We start from the raw sequence: 13,356 nt of genomic DNA, 5'->3' as shown, positions 1-13,356 counted from the left end.
CCTAAGTAGATGTATTCCCTTAAGACTTCCAGTGCCTCGCTGCCTATTGTAAATTGCTGTTCTCTTCCAAGACTGTTAAACATTACTTTTGTTTTCTGCAGATTAATTTTTAGACCCACTCTTCTGCTTTGCCTCTCCAGGTCAGTGAGCATGCATTGCAATTGGTCCCCTGAGTTACCAATACTAAGCAAGGCAGTATCATCAGCGAATCTCAAGTTACTAAGGTATTCTCCATTAACTTTTATCCCCAATTCTTCCCAATCCAGGTCTCTGAATACCTCCTGTAAACACGCTGTGAATAGCATTGGAGAGATCTTATCTCCCTGCCTGACGCCTTTCTTTATTGGGATTTTGTTGCTTTCTTTATGGAGGACTACAGTGGCTGTGGAGCCGCTATAGATATCTTTCAGTATTTTTACATACGGCTCGTCTATACCCCGATTCCGTAATGCCTCCATGACTGCTGAGGTTTCGACTGAATCAAACGCTTTCTCGTAATCAATGAAAGCTATATATAAGGGTTGGTTATATTCTGCACATTTCTCTATCACTTGATTGATAGTGTGAATATGGTCTGTTGTTTAATAGCCTTTACGGAATCCTGCCTGGTCCTTTGGTTGACAGAAGTTTAAGGTGTTCCTGATTCTATTTGCGATAACCTTAGTAAATACTTTGTAGACAACGGACAGTAAGCTGATCGGTCTATAATTTTTCAAGTCTTTGGCGTCCCCTTTCTTATGGATTAGGATTATGCTAGCATTCTTCCAAGATTCCGGTACGCTCGAGGTCATGAGGCATTGCATATACAGGGTGGCCAGTTTCTCTAGAACAATCTGCCCCCCATCCTTCAACAAATCTGCTGTTACCTGATCCTCCCCAGCTGCCTTCCCCCTTTGCATATCACCCAAGGCTTTCTTTACTTCTGGCGTTACCTTTCGGATTTCGAATTCCTCTAAGCTATTTTCCATTATCGTCGTGGGTGCCACTGGTACTGTATAAATCTCTATAGAACTCTTCAGCCACTTGAACTATCTCATCCATATTAGTAATTATATTGCCGGCTTTGTCTCTTAACGCATACATCTGATTCTTGACAATTACTAGTTTCTTAACTGTTTTTAGGCTTCCTCCGTTCCTGAGAGCATGTTCAATTCTATCCATATTATACTTCCTTATGTCAGCTGTCTCGCGCTTGTTGATTAACTTCGAAAGTTCTGCCAGTTCTATGCTAGCTGTAGGGTTAGAGGCTTTCATACATTGGCGTTTCTTGATCGGATCTTTCGTCTCCTGCGATAGTTTACTGGTATCCTGCCTAACGGAGTTACCACCGACTTCCGTTGCACACTCCTTAATGATGCCCACAAGATTGTCCTTCATTGCTTCAACACTAAGGTCCTCTTCCTGAGTTGAATACCTGTTCTGTAGCTTGATCTTCGCCCGCGATAGGAATCGCGGGCGAAGTTACGCGCCCTCTGTCGCCTCTGAGTCATCCTTTTCTACTTTCTGGAAAGTTCGGGGGCCAGTCTGACCTGTTTTCCCGTTGAGCACGCGGAAGGGTGCGCAGCCACTAGGCAGGAATGGGCCCTGGAGACGGGCCTTTGTGTCCAGCTCTCCAATTTCCCCCTTCACTCTTTCACAACCCTAGCCCGAACAGTGAACATTCCATGCCCCACGGCACGCGGACAAAAGCACGTATGATGTCTTTCCTGCCTAGACTCTGCCATCGGACTCGTCCTCCCCCGCCCAACTTACCATCACAGTAAAGAAAAGTCTAATGGGAGGCACTGCTGTGTACTGCAGCACATCCTTTCTATGAGAAGTATAGCGGCGGAACTATTTGAGAGGTGGAGGGTGGCGTGGTAGTGACGAGGGCCAAGGTAGATTTACGTCCTCATCCCACATTGCGTTTTAGGTGTTTCTCCCTTGCCCCTCTTCTCCAGACAGCACTGGACATATGGACTGACAGGAAACCACGAAACCTCTTCTAAGCAAACGCACCTCGCTTCGTAAGAGAAAGGGCCCCGCCGGGGTGGCGGGGGATTCCTGTTTTTGCAGCTCGACAAGCTCTCCCAAAATGATCAGGCTAAACGCATGCTGTTACATTAGGCAGGGGCCCCATCTGCTCCTGGTTTTCTAGCTTCATACATGTCGCTCGAAGTTCCGTTGCCCATGGTTCCATATACTAAGCAGATTAGAATAAATGGGCCCCCTTCTCCTACTGTCCGAGGTGAGGCCCTGGGTTGCAGCCCCCTTAGCCCACCCCCCCCCCTAGTCTAGCGCTGAGAAGAAGCATGTGCTTGCTGCAGTAAAGCTAGGGAAACGATGAATCATGTTGTTAGAATGTGAAGATATCTGCCCAGCGTGCTATTTAGGCACCACTGGCTTCCTTGAAGCCCTTGGGTTCAGCGAGAGCAGGGGGAAAGCAAGCATGTCCGCAATAGAGATTTGTAAGAGGCGATTGGAAGATTGGTGGAAGTAAGGAAACGACAAAAACGGAGACGTACAAAAACAAAGCTCACAAGAGGGGGTCAGGAAATTTGGTTATGGAAATTCATCGCGGATTTTTTTCTTTTTTTAATCTAGGTAAGACATTAGGTAGTAGAGTTGCAAGAGCTTGGTGGCGATACCCACCGCCCTTTCCGGAGGGGACGCTCATGACATCCATACATCCATCCAGTGCTCCTCAGTGGCACCGCCCATAGAGTTTCTCACTACATTACCTAGAGGGAAATCTGGCGCTGCTGCGCTGTGGTATGCATGGGAATGCCGGTATATTGTGGATTCGGATTGGCATCGTTCTCGTAGAGACAGGACACCTTGAAGACGCGCTTGGCAAGTACCGTTCCGTCTGTCACAATGATTCATTTTCTACTAGAACAGCACATGAAAAGCTGTTTTAGCTTTATTATTACGCGAAAACATGTTTTGTTTAACTATGAAAACTTGTTATTGTGTTTACGACTACATGTTACGTAAAAAGTATCAGCGGGCCGCTAAAGTTGGAGGACAGACGACAAGGCTCGCGCTCGCTTTGAAACAGTTGGTCGTCTGTTCTTGCTTTTCTTCGCTTGGTCATGCATCGTGGGTGAGTGAAGATGTAATATGCGTGAATGGAAACATCTTATGAAGATTTTACTTTGAGAACGCGTTATTTGCGTAGCCATATCCACGTTTTAGACGAAGCCTCTTACAACACCAGCCAACACGAGCCCCGCAGACACACATACCGTCATTCCCATGACGGCACGGTGCCCCCTTAAGAAACTCCCATAGACGGTGGCGCCAGATTACCCTCTAGGTGTTATAGTGAGAAACTCTATGGCACCGCCTCTTCACTGGATGGAGCATGGGATGGAGCCTATGCGCGTAGTGCGCGCCGATGGACGCGCCACGGGTGGCGGCCTCGCGCAGAACAGTCGGGAAAGGAGCCAGCCGCGCGCCGTAGTTTGCTGCGTCATTGATCGTGCTTCTCTGTCTTGTTCACGTTTTCAGAAGAAAATAAGCAACACCCTTCGCATTTGTGGAGTGGCCAAAGCTTCAAGGAACGTTGACGAAGAATTGTTGCACGGTGGGGGGCTCAAATACCAGCGATAACGTGCCGGCGATACGGTTCTAATCATTCCCCGCAAAGCCTCATCAGCGGGAGCAACGGTAGAAATGGATCGCCGACGCTCGGCGGAAAATTTCTTGTTCTCATCCTTCCCGTTGTCGTGTCGGCGTTTTTTCCACTCAATCATATTAGAGAGTTTTAGCAGTGCCGTATTACAATACCGTAAGTGCGCTATACGGTACGGTATTACCGTTCCGTACTAACATACCGCGATGACCGAAGACGTTTTAGCTGCCTGTGCAGCTCGATGCGTACGGTAATGTGATCATATTGACAGCGGCTAACATTGGGGCTTTGCAGAATGCAATAATTATGCGCTGAACGCGAAATATTCATTCTGACGAATACTTTTAGAAAGCTTTAGCTTGTCCATAAGCGCATTATTTTTTACAGAAGTGCCCGGCTACGGCAAACTTAGACGCCAGTCACAAGGCCGGTAGCGACATCTTGTGACCCTTCGTCCTGCAACACGTGAAACTTTTGTTACATAGGTGTTCTTATCTAATCAATACATAAAAAAGGGTTTGTTTCTTGTAAATTACACCGCTGCTGACACTTTACACCGGCAGATAAGTAGAATATAGTTAGTTACTGCAATAAAATCTCTGCGTCCCCTCTAAGTAAACTCTGCATCACTAGATGGCGCCACCTACTGTTTTTTTTATGCCAATGTTTACTTGTCATTTCGTCGCTCCGCAGAAGATGATTTAAAGTAACCTGTTGCCTTGGTATTATCATGGTAAAAAAAGTACGCGAGACGTGGACTCTGTGGCCGACATCAGCTTCTCACTGTTTTGGCTTGGTGCAGCTCAGCTCGCGACAGACGGTGCCAGCCGAGCCTTACCGCCTAGTATGCCGTACGGGAAGTCATTCCGTACGGTAATGTTCGCGCATGCGCAGTCCTCGACAGGTACGGTTATACGCACTTACCGTACCGTATACCGTACTTTCCGTAGCACCGCTAAAAGTCCCTATTTAGACGGGTAAGCGACGAAGTTCGTCTGCAGTGCAACATGCGGTTTAAAGGCATTTCGCTAAAGTTCTGAATGCCGTTTTCCCCATCTACTGTTTGCCGCTTCTTTACTTCGTTGCGCTAGCTAGGCAGTATGTATGTTAAAGCTACTGAAGCTTGCAAGAACTGAAATCGTGGGTTTTATGCGGCCCGGTACATCCTCGCACCAGCTGTCGCGCATTTCATGTTTTTGCATCTATTTATGCGTGGCTTCGCGCATGTTAAACTGTAGCTAGTTACTTCATGCATAACTGTTGCTGATTTTTACAGCTTTCGTATACCTTCACTGTCCAAGGAAATTTTCGTGTCGTTGTGGGAAGCAAAAAACTCCCTATACGTGGGCCGATCCCGAAGATAGTGCAACGCCGGGCCGACCCGCGGCGGAGGTGAAGCAGGCGTTAAGCACTCCCCATACGTAAGCCGATTCCGAAGTTAGTGCAATACCGGCCCGACCCGCGGGGGAGGTGAAGCAGGCGTTAAGCACTCCCCATAGTGGGCCGATCCCGAAGATAGTTAAATACCGGCCCGACCAGCGGGGGAGGTGAAGCAGGTGTTAAGCACTCCCCACAGCGGACAGATCCCGAAGATTGCAATGCCGGGCTGACCCGCGGCGGAGGTGAAGCAGGCATTAAACACTCCCCATACGCAGGCCGTTTCCGAAGATAGTGCAATGCCGGTCCGACCCGCGGCGGAGGTGAAGCAGGCGTTAAGCACTCCCCATGGTGGGTCGATACCGAAGATTGCAATGCCGGGCTGACCCGCGGCGGAGGTGAAGCAGGCATTAAACACTCCCCATACGCAGGCCGATTCCGAAGATAGTGCAATGCCGGTCCGACCCGCGGCGGAGGTGAAGCAGGCGTTAAGCATTCCCCATAGTGGGCCTATCCCGAAGGCAGTGCAATGCCGGGCCAAACCGCAGCGGAGGTGAAGCAGGCGTTAAGCACTCCCCATAGTGGGCCGATCCCGAATATAGTGCAATACCGGGCCGGCCCGCGGCGGAGGTGATGCAGGCGTTAAGCACTCCCCATAGTGGGCCGATCCCGAACATAGTACAATGCCGGACCGACCCGCGGTGGAGGTGAAGCAGGCGTTAAGCACTCCCCATAGTGGGCCGATCCCGAAGGTAGTGCAATGCCGGACCGACCCGCGGCGGAGGTGAAGCAGGCGTTAAGCACTCCCCATAGTGGACCGATACCGAATATAGTGCAATACCAGGCCGACCGGCGGCGGAGGTGATGCAGGCCTTAAACACTCCCCATACGTAGGCCGATTCCGAAGATAGTGCAATGCGGGACCGACCCGCGGCGGAGGTGAAGCAGGCGTTAAGCACTGCCCATGCGTGGGTCGATCCCGAAGGTAGTGCAATGCCGGGCCGACCTGCGGCGGAGGTGAAGCAGGCATTAAACACTCCCCATACGTAGGCCGATTCCGAAGATAGTGCAATGCCGGACCGACCTGCGGTGGAGGTGCAGCAGGCGTTAAGCACTGCCCATGCGGGGGCCGATCCCGAAGATAGTGCAATGCCGGGCCGACCCGCGGCGGAGGTGCAGTTCGCCATTGAGGGGCCCACATACACATCTTCGCTGATCATCATTCTTCACAGAGTGGAAGGGCACTGAATTTTTTTATTTTTTTTTGAGGTGCGAGGTTTTCAGCCTGCCTCGTTTGTAAAAGGTCTAAATCACGCTGTGTCTTATCGGACTGATACCAAGCAAGTGCTTCTTTAACAGCTTTATTCTTTTCGCCCGAGAGCTTGTTAGATATCGTGTTTTTTTCGGAAATGTGTTTAGAAAACAGGTAGTTCAGGGCGAGAATTGGTTTGCATATATGGTATTTTTGTTCCATTTTCACTTAAAAGTTCGCGTCCGTTTGGGATGTTATCACACCTCCATGCTGTCTGAGCAGACTTACCGCGCCGAGTGATTTGTTTGTTTCACAACGCAGTCCCTTTCTGCATGTGAATTTTGTAATCAACTGAGTTTTTTCTTATTATGCTTATGACGTAGAAGACTAAACCCGGCCTTGCCGGCAGCACTCATCTACTTTGACTGGCGCTGCTCAGCCCTTAAATATATCATGTGGCATCTCTCTCTATTAACATCAAAAAAGTACTGCAAAGTTGGTCAGACTTTAGCTTTGTACGTTTGAAAGCAGCTCCCTTGGGGAACTTAATATTGCAAAAACTGCAGCGGGAACTGCAGTTCATCGACGTATGCAGCATAATTGCATCGGCCGTATACAGCGCTAACACGCGCTCTTATTAACTGTTTGATGACTTCGTTGACTAGTGTATGCATTGCCATCAATAAATTCGCAGTTACTCTTCTTGAGGCGACTTTGACTGCACTAATTCGGCGATGTCACAGGTATTCATCGGCAGAAATATCAACGGCATGTACAGACATCCCACCGTCCGGATTTGTTTGAGATATAAGTCTGCATTAAGGACGGGTGCTTATTTTTGAGCTACAGAAGCAGCATTACGGCAAGAGTAGATAAAAAAAACGATCGAGACATCGCATTACTCAACTAAATTTAGCGGCTAGTTAACATGAGCTCCACTTCATGTAAATGGAGTTCATGGCGCACCCGGCTCGTATGCGGACCATGTTGTCCCAAACACCGGTAACATCGTGTTCATACCCGTTCCCACAGAGGCCAGCGTCTTCCCTACAGCTGTCACCGCAGAAGAGGCAGCCTGGCACCCGAACAAAGGAGAAATCGCAGCCACGAACTTCAGCCATTATTGCTGCAATAGGTTTTCTGCTGGTGTGACGTGGTATTCCTTCCTTTTTGCTTTTTTTGCTTTATTTTGCTTTCTCAAGCCACAATGGCGGCTTTGTTATGGCTGTGTGCGCTCACACGTGTTGTTCCGTAGGTTTCGCACTGTGGCAAAGGTGTCGTGTGGGCAGGTTTGCGTTAGACTCTGTGTTTTGTCGCGCTGTGTTACCTGGACCGTGATCACCCGGATGTTGTTGTGGCCAAGTGGGATAGGAGGAACTAAAACTCCTGAAATGAACGCGCGTGCAACGCTGTACGCAATGTACCGCACCACGTAATGGCAATTAACGGACGAAGGAACATCCGCAGAAAATGTTGCCCTCTTCGGCGGAATCATGCCAACGTGCCATCGCAGGCCGAAATCAATGCTTTTCAGAATCTGTACAATGAACGCCTTGCAGGTCGGCGATACCTGCTTTTGGCAGCGCAGGGTGCATTTGCGGCACGTAGAACGTACGTTATTCAAGAATACATAATCCTCGTTTTAGAACTTCGCGTTCAGTAACAACTTGCTTTTGTGCATATAAAAAAAATTACCGACGATTACGTTACTTCCTAATGCGAAATGTGAGCGCAGCAAATAAGCTGTTTCACCTTTTGGATAGATTGAGGCAAAGAAATCGAGCAACACATGTATGCGCTATCACATAATTTTATTTTTATTTTTCACACGTATTCCTTTAACAAAGACTCCACTAACAGTTCTTGACAGTCATGAAGGAAGCTTTGTGGTCGGAGAAATAGACTGATATATGTTCGACTTGGTACACCAATGCTTGATTCTCAAAGACGAGATCTATACAAGTGCCTCGCGAGGTTGTCACAGCCGTGGGGGAAGCAGAGGCTAAGCGCCGCCGCCGAGAAGACCCTGCCGTTCGCGCCGCCGAAGCGGAGGCTCATCGCCGCCGTCGAGAGCAACCAGCAGTAAGCGAGGCTGAAGCAGAAGCTCATCGCCGCCGCCGAGAAGACCCTGCAGTTCGCGCCGCCGAAGCGGAGGCTCATCGCCGCCGTCGAGAGCAACCAGCAGTAAGCGGAAGCGGAGGGGGGCGGCGTGTACACCCAGCGGCAAACGATGGGGGCAGAAGCGCGCGCAGCAAGCGGACAACACGATAAAGGGAGGAGGGAAGAGATAGCAGCGACTGACTGATGCCGCTGACGGCGATAGTGAGTCAACCCCAGCTATCCGCCGCACAAGAACAGGGGGGGGGGGACCCTTTCCTCCTCTTTCTGCATGGCGGCGACGGTGTTCTATGCAGTCACGTTATCTTGACTCTCTAGCGGCGTCAGCGGCATCCAGCGGTATCAGTCGGTCGCTGCTAGCGCTGGGGGGATGAAAGGGGGGCGGAGTTGGTTACGAGGCCGACGCCGACGACGACGCGAAACCCAGGAACGGACGCCAAAGAGCTGCGCTCTAAAACACATGTTGCTCAAATGTTGCTTGTTTCTCGCAGTACTCGCGACAGCACGAACCCTTTTAAGCAGAGCGCGTTCGACTGTCGTACACACCTGCACAGGTGTACCACAATGCACGTGTTCAGAGAGCGTTACGCAGAATACATGCATTTTGCTGCCCTCGACATCGCACGTAGGCCGAGTCTGCGTGCGTACTGTTCGGCACCGTGCGCAGGTCAGCCAACTCTTCAACTCTTCATCCGGGAGGACGGGAAAGAAGTGGCCGCAGGCGTATCTTATCTGTGTGCGCGAGAAACGCATGGAAGTGAAGGTTAGCGTATGCGCTGCAAGAGTGATCAAGGTTCCACAGAACGTACTGTACGCCTGCGAACACATCAAACGGCTGTTCTGTTCGGCACCGTTACGCCGGCTATCACAAAACTTTAGTTCCGTGAAGCTTCACTTACTGTGGGAAGAAGGCACCTCAGCCGCGGTCAATGTATCTAAACGCGGAGTCGGAGATGACGTTCTGTCTCCTCACCGGCGCGCTGTGGTAGTGATGCGCGGCCACCCGAAATTTGCCCAATAAGGCACGACGAGTCCTCAAACCACAGTAAGAATACGTGTTTGTGCTTATAAACTCCAGATGAATCGCAAATGGGTCGGGTGTGTCGTACATCTCTCCAGTGCAGTGCAGTGAAAATGCGTAATTTTTTGCGTATCGCCAGACGTCTAGCTCGCTAGTCCGTCTGAGAGCCCCAGGAAGCCCAAGCAGAGAAAATCATAAAGGTGATCTTTAAAAATAATCACGCATGAACTGGGCATCGGCCGGTTTTGGCTGGGCTGATCAAGCATGTTTATTTTCATAAAAGTTGGTAAAAGCAGCAGATTCAGCCTCACGGCCCAATTTTTGAAGTTCGTTTTTCAACTACTTCGGCAACGGTAACGCGATGAGACATCGCGATTACATCATTTGGTTTAGGAATGCTGCGCAGGACGGTGCGTCCGAGCAGCCCGGCGGCGCGCAACGTGGCGTGGTTTCCCGAGAAATGTAAACAAGAGACAAGAACTGGCCCGACATGATGAAGTATCAACACCAACTTCCGGCTTCATTTAGCTTCAGAAAGAGTAACGTCAGGGCTCCTCAGATTTTTGCCTTCCTCCATGGCAAGAGCCATCTCGACGTCGGCCACGTCGGACCGCGTTGGTCGCATCCGGTTATGTTGCGCTGCGGAGCAGTTTGTTCTAGAGAAACGAGATGTCGCTTTCGGCGGCGCGCTGCACCTGCAGAGAGAAGAATCAAGGGTTAGTGAAATGCCTAAATGGTCATATAATATGTTTCGGGAATTATGCCGAAATTTTCATATTAGGTGACATGAATGCCCATATACAGGATCTAGATGACTATAGCGATAACAACGGTAAGACAGTGCTAGATATTTGTGAGCAACATAATCTCGTTATCGTGAATACTTGCAGGGCCTAAGTGTGACGGGCAGACCACGTGAGAAGTGGGAAACCGGCAATCGATCATTGATTACTGTCTGATGACAGAATGAATTCATGATAAGCTGAGAGAAATGGTCATTGACTAGGAAGAGGCTATAGCAGCATAGGGAGTGACCATAAACGCATCATTTTGAAATGGGTTATGTAGTTGAGAAAGATAGCAAAGAGCGCAAAATGGTCAGTCCAAATTTGAACGCTGAACAAATAACAAATATTGTCACAAGAGTCAAGGAAGAACTTGGCAAATGGCCAAGCAACGAGTGGGACTATAGTGAGCTTCTAAGTGTAATAACGACAGAAATACGGAAAGAGAAGCAACATGATCGTTGGAAAGGAAAAAACCGAAAAACTAGTTGAACAGGGAGATACGAGAAGCGATCACCGAACGACAGAAAGCATCCCGAGAGCACAGGCAGAAAAAAAAAAAACTAAAGCGCAGTTACCGCAGGATGAAGTAACCAGAACATGGGAAATACACAGGTAGAAAAAATTTATGGTTCAAATACTGGTTCAAGCAAAATAAAAGGTGAAAGTGAACGTTGGCTGTCAGAAATTCGTGAGAAAAAGAAGGCCGCACCTAGAATATTTTGGAACTACATAAAGTTATTATGCAGGAAGTCAACAATAATACAACGACATATCCTAGACGAAGATGGAAACAAACTGGAAGGGGAAGCGGCATTAAATTACATCCGAAAAATAACAGCCGAATCTTTCCAAGGCAATGACGAGGTTGTATCTGAGGATGAATTGATTGATTGATGACTGATGTTTAATGGCGCAAGGGCCAGGTATGGCCAAAGAGCGCCATGTGCTTGGTGATGAGTTCGCAGTGTAATTATGAGTTCTATGAAATTGGTGTGACGTGGCTGTAAAGGGGCCTTAAAATTAGCCGCGCTAAAGGGCGTAAAATTTGTATAATAAGATTATGGCGATGACGTATGACATGTGCAATGAACATTAAGATGCATTTAACAAAAATGATACGATGTGTAAAAATATATCTGGTCCTAAGATATGCTATAGCACTACTGCCTCCGAGCCCTTGAAACACAAGGGCCTGGAGGCATGTGCTATACAGTACAACTATCCCAGCGACATCCTCTAAAGAGAGGAAGCGCTACGAATGCATGGGACTAATAACATGTAAGACCACATCTCTGAGGAAACGTAGGACTGTGTCTGTATTAAAAAGCGGTTCTGGACCGAGGAACATTACAGGATGAAGAGGAATGTACTGCCTGTATGCTGAGGAAAAATCTCTCATTCTCTCAGATTCGGCTTCCCGACACTCCAGAAGGACGTGGAGCACGGTCAGCCTCTCCCCGCGTCTACCACAGGTTGGAGGTTCACTTCCAGAAAGCAGATAATTATGGGTGCCAAATGTGTGTCCTATTCTGAGGCGACAGAATAAAACATCTGTTCGCCGAGTTCTTGTTGGCGAGGGCCAAATACCTAACTGTGGCTTTATAACGTGCAGTTTGTTATTTGTTTGCGCGTCCCACGTGCACTGCCAATGGTTTCGCAGTCTATTTCGTAAGAAAGGCCTCAGATCGGTGACAGGCACATCAGCAGTAGAGTTAACAGTTTGCGATGTGATTGACGTAGCCATCTCGTCCGCCAGAAAGTTACCTTCGATCCCCTATGGCCAGGGACCCAGCATATTATTATATTCTGGTTAGATGAGTAGGCTTTACACAAGACCGAATATAGTTCATTGAATACGGGATTTTTATGTTTGCTGAGTGACATTAAGGCTTTCACGACGCTTAGAGAGTCTGTATAGATCGCTGCTTTTGGAAGTTTTGATTTTCTTATATGCTTCACAGCAGAGAGTAATGCGTAGGCCTCGGCCGTAAAGATAATTGTTTCCGGATGCAGTACATCGGATTCCGAAAATGATGGGCCGACGGCTGCATAGGATACCCCGGCATTTGATTTCGAAGCGTCTGTGTAGAACTCTGCGCAGGAGTGCTTGTACTGCTGTTCTAGGAAATGCATCCGGATTTCGGCCTCAAGAGCGTGCTTTGTAACTTTTATAAAGGATATGTCACATTGTATCACCTGCCACTCCCAAGGAGGTAAGAGGTTGGTTGGGTGGATTAAGCGATACTCGAAGAGTGGGACATGCATTTCATCGCTAAGCTCCTTCACACGCAGCGAGAAAGGTGGTCTTATAGAGGGGCGATTGCTGAAAAGTGTAGCGCACGTCATATCGGTAACGGTGCCAAACAAAACATGGATGTTCAAGATTAGAGCGCACTTTAAGGAAATATGCAAAGCTGATGTACGATCTCTGCAGGCGGAGTGACCACTCATTCGATTCGGCATATAAGCTTTCAATCGGGCTTGTTCTGAAAGCGCCCGTGGCTAAGCGGATACTAGGTGGGAACAGGGTCTAGCATCTTTAGCGCGCTCGGGGCGGCAGAGTTATATACCACGGCACCGTAATCTAATCGTGACCGAATCAGGCTCTTATAGAGATTTATTAAGCACTTCCTGTCACTACCCCACGTAGTCTGGGATAGAAGTTTCATTAGGTTCATTGTTTTCAGACATTTTTCTTTCAGATGCTTAATGTGTGGGACGAAAGTGAGTCTATTGTCAAGTATAACTCCTAGAAACTTGTGCTCTTTGTTTACAGATATCTGTTGTCCACACATTTCTAAGCAAGGATCCGGAACCAGGCCTCTCTTTCTTGTAAACAGAACACAAGAACTCTTTTGAGGATTGATTTTAAAACCATTTTTCTCTGCCCACCCTGACACCTTGTTCAAACCATGCTGTACCTGTCTCTCGCATACTGCGAGTTTACAGGATTTGAAACCTATTTGAATGTCGTCCACATAGACGGAATAAAAAATGGCCGGTGGTAAGGAAGCACGAAGTGTTGTCATCTTAACAATAAAGAGTGTGCAACTGAGCGCGCCTCCCTGGGGTACACCAGTTTCTTGTGTAAAAGGACGTGACAGCACATTGCCGACTTTTACCCGGAAGGTTCGATTGGACAAGTAGCTTTTTATTACGTCTAGCATATTACCATGAATGCCCA

This window comes from Dermacentor variabilis, chromosome 1, assembly GCF_050947875.1.
Source record: "Dermacentor variabilis isolate Ectoservices chromosome 1, ASM5094787v1, whole genome shotgun sequence".
Taxonomy (NCBI): domain Eukaryota; kingdom Metazoa; phylum Arthropoda; class Arachnida; order Ixodida; family Ixodidae; genus Dermacentor; species Dermacentor variabilis.
Note: the sequence above shows the minus strand (reverse complement) of the source record.